The following is an 8,795-nucleotide window of genomic DNA, read 5'->3' as shown; positions in this document are numbered from 1 at the left end:
GGAGAGGATTACAAAAGAAGGAACTGGCCTGGCTTCTGGAGCCTCATAGGGAAGCAGCTCCTCCCTCTATCCTTTTAAAATCCCCCCTGACTTGCTCTCCCCTTTCCCCAGTTCATTCTGGCCGCCCCTCAGCCAACTGGCCAGCTTCCGCCTTCAGCACCTCCTCTCTGATCTTTGCACTGGCTGCCTTCCCAAGCCTTTTCCCTTCCAGTCTCTTCCTCCTTTGTAACCGGACGAATCTTCTGAAAACACAGTTTTGGTCATGGCATTCTATCATATAAAAACCTTCTGTGCTTATCATTTGAAAGACCAAAGTCCTAAAAAGCCTCGCAAAATCTGACTTTAATGCACTTTTTCAAATAAGTTCGAGATCTTCTATGTTTGTACTTAAATTCAACCTTGTCTACTGCATTACTTATGCTAACCCCCAAGATATCTGGAGGTTACATATTTTGGACTTTGGAGTTTGATCGTGCGAGTTGGAGTTATTTTGGAAAAGAAGGAATTCTTAATTCCATTTTGAAAAAGTCAGGGTGAATTGATACTGATTTTGTTTCGGTTTTTGGTTCCCAGACAAATTAAAGGTGCAGGGTGACAGGGGAGGGAAGAAAAAGACCTCGGATTCATATGCATGTGTTTCTGGGAAAATGAGATTTTTGTTTTACTGGAATTAATGCTGGAGCTCCCTCCTTAGCTGTTCCCCAGAATGACTTTCTTTCCCGAGTTTAAGGATGTATTATCTTTAAAAATGCTTCTTGAGTATTTCTCTACCCAGTTCTGAAAATAATGAAAAAATTCAACTTCTCTCAGTGTTTGAAGGGGGAAAAAAAAAGATTTGGAAAATTAAACTAACCATATTTAAGATTATCCCAATGAGTTTTCTGCCAAAACACCAGATGCTACTGGAAAAAAAAAAAAAATCTGCCACAATTTGCTGTCTGGGAACTGTGCCTGACTCTTTAACAGGGATAAGGAGAGCGATGTAAAAGAATGAGGTAAATGGCAAATCCTATTCCAAATAAACAGTCATTTTATATAAAAAAGGTTCTAGTTAAGACTACTAGGATTATTGTACTGATGCACATCAAAATTCTATTATTTATCAGGAACTACAAGGACATCTTATAGCCAAAGCAATATGAATGCTGGCCACTGTCACAGCCATCCCAAAAACATTTTTATATCTTCATAGTTAAATGTTCTAGCAATATCATAAATTCAGCCTAGGAGCATTTTCGATTCAGAGCTATTTTCTCATGTTGATTTTTGTTGTCCTTTCAATTTTTGCTTGGGTTTGGATGGCTCCAAAGCCTTTTATAAGCCAAATCTATGTTGCATTTACCATATACATATTTAGATTTCTTCCTTCTCCTCTCAGTGAATGAAAGCTGCATTAGAAATAGAACTGAACTTTGAGAAATGGAATATGTGTGTAGCTTAAACTGAAGCAATTGAAGCAAGCTTCAAATTAGAAGATAGTTTCAACTTAATATGATTTTTGATCATTAAAAAGTGCTCAGGTGACGTGTATCCTCTATTTTTGTACAGTTCTACGATCTGGCTCCAGCCTACAGCTGGAGCAGAAGTTCCCATACGTCGTGTGAAATGCAGACTTTGCTATACTTCTTAAAATTCTGCAGGATTTAAAAGAAACCCAGAAGGAAGATGGGATCTAAAATTACCTGCCTTCTGCTTTTTGAGTTACCCTAGTTTTTACTCAATCTGAGGTTCAGATTATTCAGTAGTTTGCCATTTCTTAAATTTGTTATGGACTGAATGTATGTGTCACCCCCAAATTCATATGTTGAAGTCCCAACCTCCAGTGTGGCTGTATTTGGAGTAAGGAAGTCATGAAGTCTACGTGAGGTCATAAGTTGAGGCCCTGAGCCAACAGACCTTATAAGAAGAGACATCAGAGTGTCCTTCCCAACTGTCATCATCCCTCCCCGCTGCCCATGCACCGAGGAGAGGCCACCTGAGGACATAGAGTGTGGCTGTCCACAAACCAGGAAGAGGGCACTCTTCAGAAACTGAATTGGCCAGAAACTTGACCTTAGAATACCCAGTCTGTGGTGTTTTGTTATGGCAGCCTGAGCAGACTAAATCAATATTCCTGTTTCTACTGATGACAAAAGAAGAGAAATTAGCTCCGAAAAGGATATGGGTTGTAGAAGAGGGCAGGGGACCATGTTTATCTTGGTGAATGACTGTATCCCTAGCACTGGAGGAGGGCCTGGCTTGTGGCAGGTCCTCATGTTTATTTTGTCAAATAAATGAATGAATGAATGAGTAGATAAAACATCTAAGCTTCTCTGGGGCATCTGGGTGGCGCACTTGGTTGAGCATCTGGCTCTTGGTTTCGATTTAGGTCGTGATCTCAGGGTCGTGAGATTGAGCCCCACACTGAGCCTGGTGTTGGGTTTGCGCTCAGCTCGGAGTCTGCTTAAGACTCTCTCTCCCTCTCCCTCTGCCCCCTCAAACTGTGCTTTTGCACCGCCCCCCTCCACCCTCCGCCCTGCGCTCTCTCTCTAAAATAAATAAATAAATCTTTAAAAAAATCTAAGCTTCTCATGATAGCTACATTGATCACTGATGTGGATTACAAAAGGGAACATTGCATTTCCTCCCTTAAAAATTTTACATGTATGTCCATCTTGTTTATTTCTTTTTCTTTTTTTTTTTTAAAGATTCTATTTATCCACTTGTCAGAGAAAGAGAGAGAGAAAGCGTACAAGCAGGGGGTGTGGCAGGCAGAGGGAGAAGGAGACTTCCTGCGGAGCAAGGAGCCCGATGCAGGAATTGATCCCAGGGCCCTGGGAGCATGACCTGAGTGAAAGGCAGACGCTTAACTGATTGAGCCACCCAAGTGCCCCAATTTTGTTTATTTCTGATGATCTTTGGGGCAGTCCCAACTAAAAGTCATCCTGAGGTTTTTTTTTTTTTTTAAGTCCAGATTTTATTTAGATTTCACTAGCATTTCCATTATCATTCTCTCTCTTTCTCCAAGATTCAGTGCAACATACTACATTGCATTTATTTGTCATGTCTCCTTTGGTCTGTGATTTTTTTTTTTAAGATTTTTTAAATTTATTTGAGAGAGAGCAAGAGTGCAGGAGAGAGCATTACCAGGGGGAAGGGCAGATGGAGAGGGAGAAGCAGACTCCCCGCTGAGCAGGGAGCCCCATGTGGGGCTCGATCCCAGGACCCCTGGATCATGACCTGAGCTGAAGGCAGGCCCCTTAACCAACTGAGCCACCCAGGTGCCCCTGGTCTGTGATTCTTGCCCAGTTTTTCCTTGTTTTACATGACCTTAAAGAGCACTGGCCAACTATCCTGTATAATGTCCTGAGTCTGATAAACATCAGACAAATCTCATTATTAGACTGTAGGTATGGGTCTTTGGAAAGAATACCACAGAGGTGGAATGCTCTTCTCATCCATGATATGAGAAGGCACATGATATCTACATGAAATCACCAGTGATGTTAAACTGAATTTGTACCAAATTATTATGATTACTTAATACTTCTATAGTATTTGCAACAGTTGTACTTTGCACCTTCTGATTGGACATAGAAAATCTCAATTTCACCTCCTTAAACTCAGAAATGAAGACTTCTTTCTTTCTATAATGTTAGAGAAAGTAAGATTATATGTGTATCTTGGTGTGGGGTCTTACATATAGTAAATATTATTTTTATAGCCTAATCTTTTCCTCTTTGTCTGAAGAACTGTAGTGAAATATGCTGAATAAATTAATAAGGAGCAATTTTTCTCTAAGTTTCTTGGTTCATTTCTGAGATCCAGATAGGAACATTGATGGCATAGAGCCCAGCTTAGCCCTCCTGGTATTACCACATTAGGCACCTTATAAAATATAATTTATTTAATGTCCTGCCAGCCATGCCACCCTCAAGTGTGATGTCATCAACACATTAAATAAGGACATTTGGGACCTCCAAAAAAAGAGTTTTGGCAGGTAACTGAGAAGGTAGAAATAGGAGTGTGGTCTCCCTTTGGTTCCACCTGAGTAATGCACTTGTGAGTGATGCATAGGGAAGTGTGTTGTGTGCTGTGTGCTGATGGGCACAAATAAAGAGACATAGAATTAGGAGTCAGACGACTTCATTCTAAAAAGGTTGAGATGTTTCCCTCAGCTTTATATTTTGTGGGAATATTTATGTTGGAGCTTATCCAAAGTTGCGTCAAATTAGGTTCAGTAAAGGAGTCTCTGGAGGGTCGAATGCTTGTCCAAAAGGGGTAGTTCCCTTGGCCAGGGTTTGGCACGTGAATGAACATTTTGCTCCCAACAAGGTTTTTAACTTGCCTAGCTTCACTCTTGAATTGGGCCCATTGTGCCTCACTAAACTCTTGAAATTTTATTGGCTATTCATATTTTACTGTCTGTCTTGGGATATAATTTAATGCATCCATGGTCAGAAGGCAATCAAGAAGTGCCTGTGACTAAAAAGGGAGAGGTAATGGCAGAGAGGTAGTAAAGAAAATTTCTGGGTTAATGTTATTTTGACCATGAATGTTGACTCTAACTATGATTTCAAAAAGAACATTTTTTTTAAATGTCTTTTTCTAGTTCAGTAACTCTTTCTGAATGCATATTGTGTGAAAATCATTGTTAGATCTAAAAGGGTATAAAGGGAGATAAGAAATGACCCTGCCTTCCCATAATTGTTAGACAAAAATAAAGTCTGTAATCAATCAGTAATAAAACCCAGAATATTAAACAGAATAAAAATATAGCAAGAGATTTAATGAAGCTATTTATCTGATTAAAATACATGGAGGTTTGTAAATTGGGCGGACATTTCACTTTATTAAGAGGTAAGGGCATGCCTGGGTGAAGTGGCTTGTATTTGGTCACCCGTAAGCATTTCTGAACCTCATAGCTAAAGCTTCACACTTGCCCTTGAGGTTTTGTTGTCGGAATATTATCTCACCAAATTAGAAGGCAACCTTAGACCTTTCAGCTGTGTAACTTGGCAGTTCTCAATACTGCACCCACATTCCTTGGCAGAAGGAGGCTCCCAAGAATTCTGAGTTCCAAACCTCTAAGTTTTCTTGGTGGTATGTCATCAACCGCACCTATAGTCACCTTTTTCATTCCTTGAGCAGTTTACTAAGCTGAGTACGAGCCATTAATCTACCCAACACATAGGCCTGATTTATGTATTAAATGATGTGTAATAATAAATATTGGGAGGCTTGCTGAGAAAAAAACATGTGAAAACATTATAGTGATTTTCATTACATTTCCTCTCCTATAAGTAGGTCCTATTTTGAAATAAGCTCTCTGGCGATGAGGACGCCCATCTCTGGTTTCCAGGGTCTGGCATTGTTTCCCAGGGGTATCCATACCTTTTTTTTCTTTACTTCTTCCTTTTTTTTTTTTTTTTTTGGTGGGAGGGAGGGGGTGAGGGCTTGGGAATTTATCTCATTTTTATATCTTCTCAGCAATGCATTTAAAAGTTATATTTTATTTAGCATTTAGGTTTTTATTGTTAAAGAGCTTTTCAAAATATCTAGTTCAAAGTGGTAGTTCCCTCTAGAAACTCTAGAGGAAGGAAATGGAATAAATGCATGTAATTTTATCTCACTGCTTTCAGCTTTATCTCACGCTCTCCCTGTAAAATGCTCTTTGCAACAAATGAGTTATGCAGTTGGTTTATTGCTATTATTAGAGAACACATAGAATTCCGCTAGGTTCTCTTCTGTGCTTTTTGCAGCACCATTTCCTTCCCTACCTCCCCCCACTCCCTGCGAGTTTCAGTTGCTGGGAGATTTTAGTCATTCTTCTGGAAAGAGGAAACATGACTTGGACCTCCCCTGAAAGAGCAACAGAAAGTTAGGCCTCCTCTGCCTCTTCTCCAGGATGGCTTATCTGATGGGCTTGGCCTCATGAGAGAACTTGGAAGAAAGTGTCATGGCGGAGCGTGGGTTGATACAGTGTTGCCAGGACCAGAGAGAGAACTGGGAGTATGATCAAACAGCCCAAAGGGTCAGTTAAGAGACAGAAGTAATGATGAGGAGGTAGTAATAAAAACAAAAAACAGCTCACACCTAAATCAGTGCTTGTGATCTGTCAGGCATTGCTTTAAGCATTTCGTGTACTTGAACCATTGAATGCTCACCACATCCCTAGGAGGGAGATACGGTGCTTTTTTCCAGTTTATGTTGTTTATACAACTTGCCTAAGATCCTCCAGATAGCAAGTGGAGGATTCGGGCCTTGAGTCCATATTCTAAACCCCAAATAACCTGCAATGGCTACCTCTATGGCCTGGGTTCCTAGGTCCACATAGTTATCTATTTAGATTCTTGAAAGGAGATTACAGTTAACAAATTACAATTTTGTGTTACATTAACAGTAGGTGATTAGTTATATCTAGACCTTCTTATATATTTACTTAGTGAATTAATAGTTTTAGTTTTTTGTTTTAGAGGATAAGGGTAAGAATAAGAATAGGTTGTGTCCTTTTTGTGTTTAGGACAAAACATGGGAAATATGTCAACTCTAGACTTAACAAAATCGATTGAAACTGTGATCCTTAGATTCCTTTCCAGCATTTGTGTCTGCCTGGTGCCTGTCACTTGGTAGATGAGCAAAGAAGAGAATGAGTTTATTTCCTTGCTTTTATGTGTACCCGTGTTCAACTTATAACATTTGGCAAACATTTCTTCCTCTTTTAAGTGTCCTCTGTGTGCCAGTTGTGACGTTAGGCTCTGGGATAACAATGTTGAACAGGACAAACAAAATCACTGGGCCGTGGGGTTTTAGCATCTGGTGGAAGTTACAGACAAGTAAATAATACAAGTGTGGCTGGATAAGAGAGAAGAGATCATTTCAGTCTTCTACCCATAGACACCTAGTTATCTTGAGATTTTGCTTTTAAAGTCAAACTGGATGACAACAGCAACAGCAAAAAAACCCACTAACATGGGCCCAAGATAAAATTAAAGAAATTGTGGCCGTTCATCTATGAAAATTTGTAATGATGATCCTCCAGCATAGTGAGATTTTTACATAACAGAAAGCATAAACAGGGGGAAAAGCTGTAATTTTAACATGCCCAGACATACAGTTTAAGAAGATGGTGGCAAATTGGAATAGCACCAAATGAAACTCAGAAATATTATTTGAATGAAAAAGAGCTAAATTGACCACAGAGTTCTTCCATCTTGCTCCTTAGTTGAGACACATTTGAACCATTTTTTTAATTTGCCTAATTTCATTCCTTGTGTTAATGATTGCCCTGCTAGATCTCAGTTGGTTTTCAGGCTTTATTTTTCTTTGCAAAGAATTCAGCAATTCCCTTCTTTGTTCTGTTTTAGGAATATCTGCTGCGAATCTAGTGTTGAGTTTATTTGAAACTAACAGCTGCCCAGTAGCATGTTAAGGGAAACAGCCTAGGTGAAATTTCCCTGCTGATTCTTTTCTAAAAGGGCTAGTTTCTAAAAATTTACCTTTAGTTACACTTAAATTATGTGCTGTGAGGGATATGAGAATGGCAACAGTTGTTTCTGTTTAGCATGATGGATCAGTGTTTCGTGTTTATGATAATCCCAACAAATTTAATCCAAATATTTAGATTTTTAAAGGCTACATAAGAAAAGAAAAGTTACAATTTAAATCTGAGGCCAGCTGGCTTATCTGGCTCTTGGCTAATGCTTTCCAAGTGAAGTACCACTGCCCAGACTCTGCAAGTTTCTTTGACAAATTCCCAACTCATGTCTGCCTACAAATCACATTAAAATGAATTTGAATGGTATAACAATCTGAGTCTTTGAGTGGAGCTTACTTTTCAGAACTAAGCAAACAACAAGCCACTACTAAAACAACCATTAAAAAGAAAACCACAAAACTATTACCAGACTAGACTCTACAAATCTTGGGGCCTCTGATGCCCAACTCAGAAGTTTAAGCTAATTCAGCAAAGAACATTTATGAAATGTTTGCAAAGTCTCCTCTGGCCACATAAAATATGACAGCAACAATGCACTTTTTAGAGCTTGAATTTGTAGAATTGCTCAACAACTGAATAGATCTTAGGTTCACATAGCTAAGCCTTTGCATGGAGTCCATTGTGAACTTCACACTGTTCTAAGTCTGTAGACACACTGTGTCTTACTCTACACAACAGCCTCCTGAGGTGAGGATTACTGCTAACCTCAGGTCGTAAAAGAGGAATGGAAGTTGAATAACTCATTAAAGTCATGTAACAGATGGGCAGAGTCTAAGGTCACTGAGCTAGCAAATGGCAGAGTTGGGACAGACATAGGCATTTCTAATTCAAAATTCCATCTGCCCTTACTGCAGTTGAGGACTCATCTTTTAGGTATCTGCCTTTGGAGAGTGCAAAAGTAGTAAAGAAGACTTTAGGGGCAGAACTCAAGACTCAGAAATACTGACTAATTCTGTGGCAGGATGCTGGTTCTCTCTACTTCATCCCCTAAAGGTGAAGCCTTTTTTACCTTCTCCTTGTCTTTGTCCTTGTCGTGCCTCCATACCCCTGTGCTCCCCATATTGTTTATTCCTACTGTGTACTAATATGGGCAACTCTTCCTAAGTGCTCACCAGAGTCTGCCAAACTGTCTACGTATTACAGGGCAAGAAAAACCAAAAAATAGTTAGGTAAAAGGGAGTGTGTAGAGATCAAATTATACCATTCAAACCTCAAAGCCAAGTTTTGTTTTTCTTTGCTATTCCAATAATGTAGCCGTAGAGAATCACTGAGTGATGGCATGTTAGAGTTGGAAAGAACCAGAGATGTAATCAAGTCA

This window comes from Callorhinus ursinus, unplaced genomic scaffold (assembly GCF_003265705.2).
Source record: "Callorhinus ursinus isolate GAN/ISIS: 27379988/994484 unplaced genomic scaffold, GSC_fseal_2.0 scaffold44, whole genome shotgun sequence".
Taxonomy (NCBI): Eukaryota; Metazoa; Chordata; class Mammalia; order Carnivora; family Otariidae; genus Callorhinus; species Callorhinus ursinus.
This window is presented reverse-complemented; position numbering follows the sequence as displayed.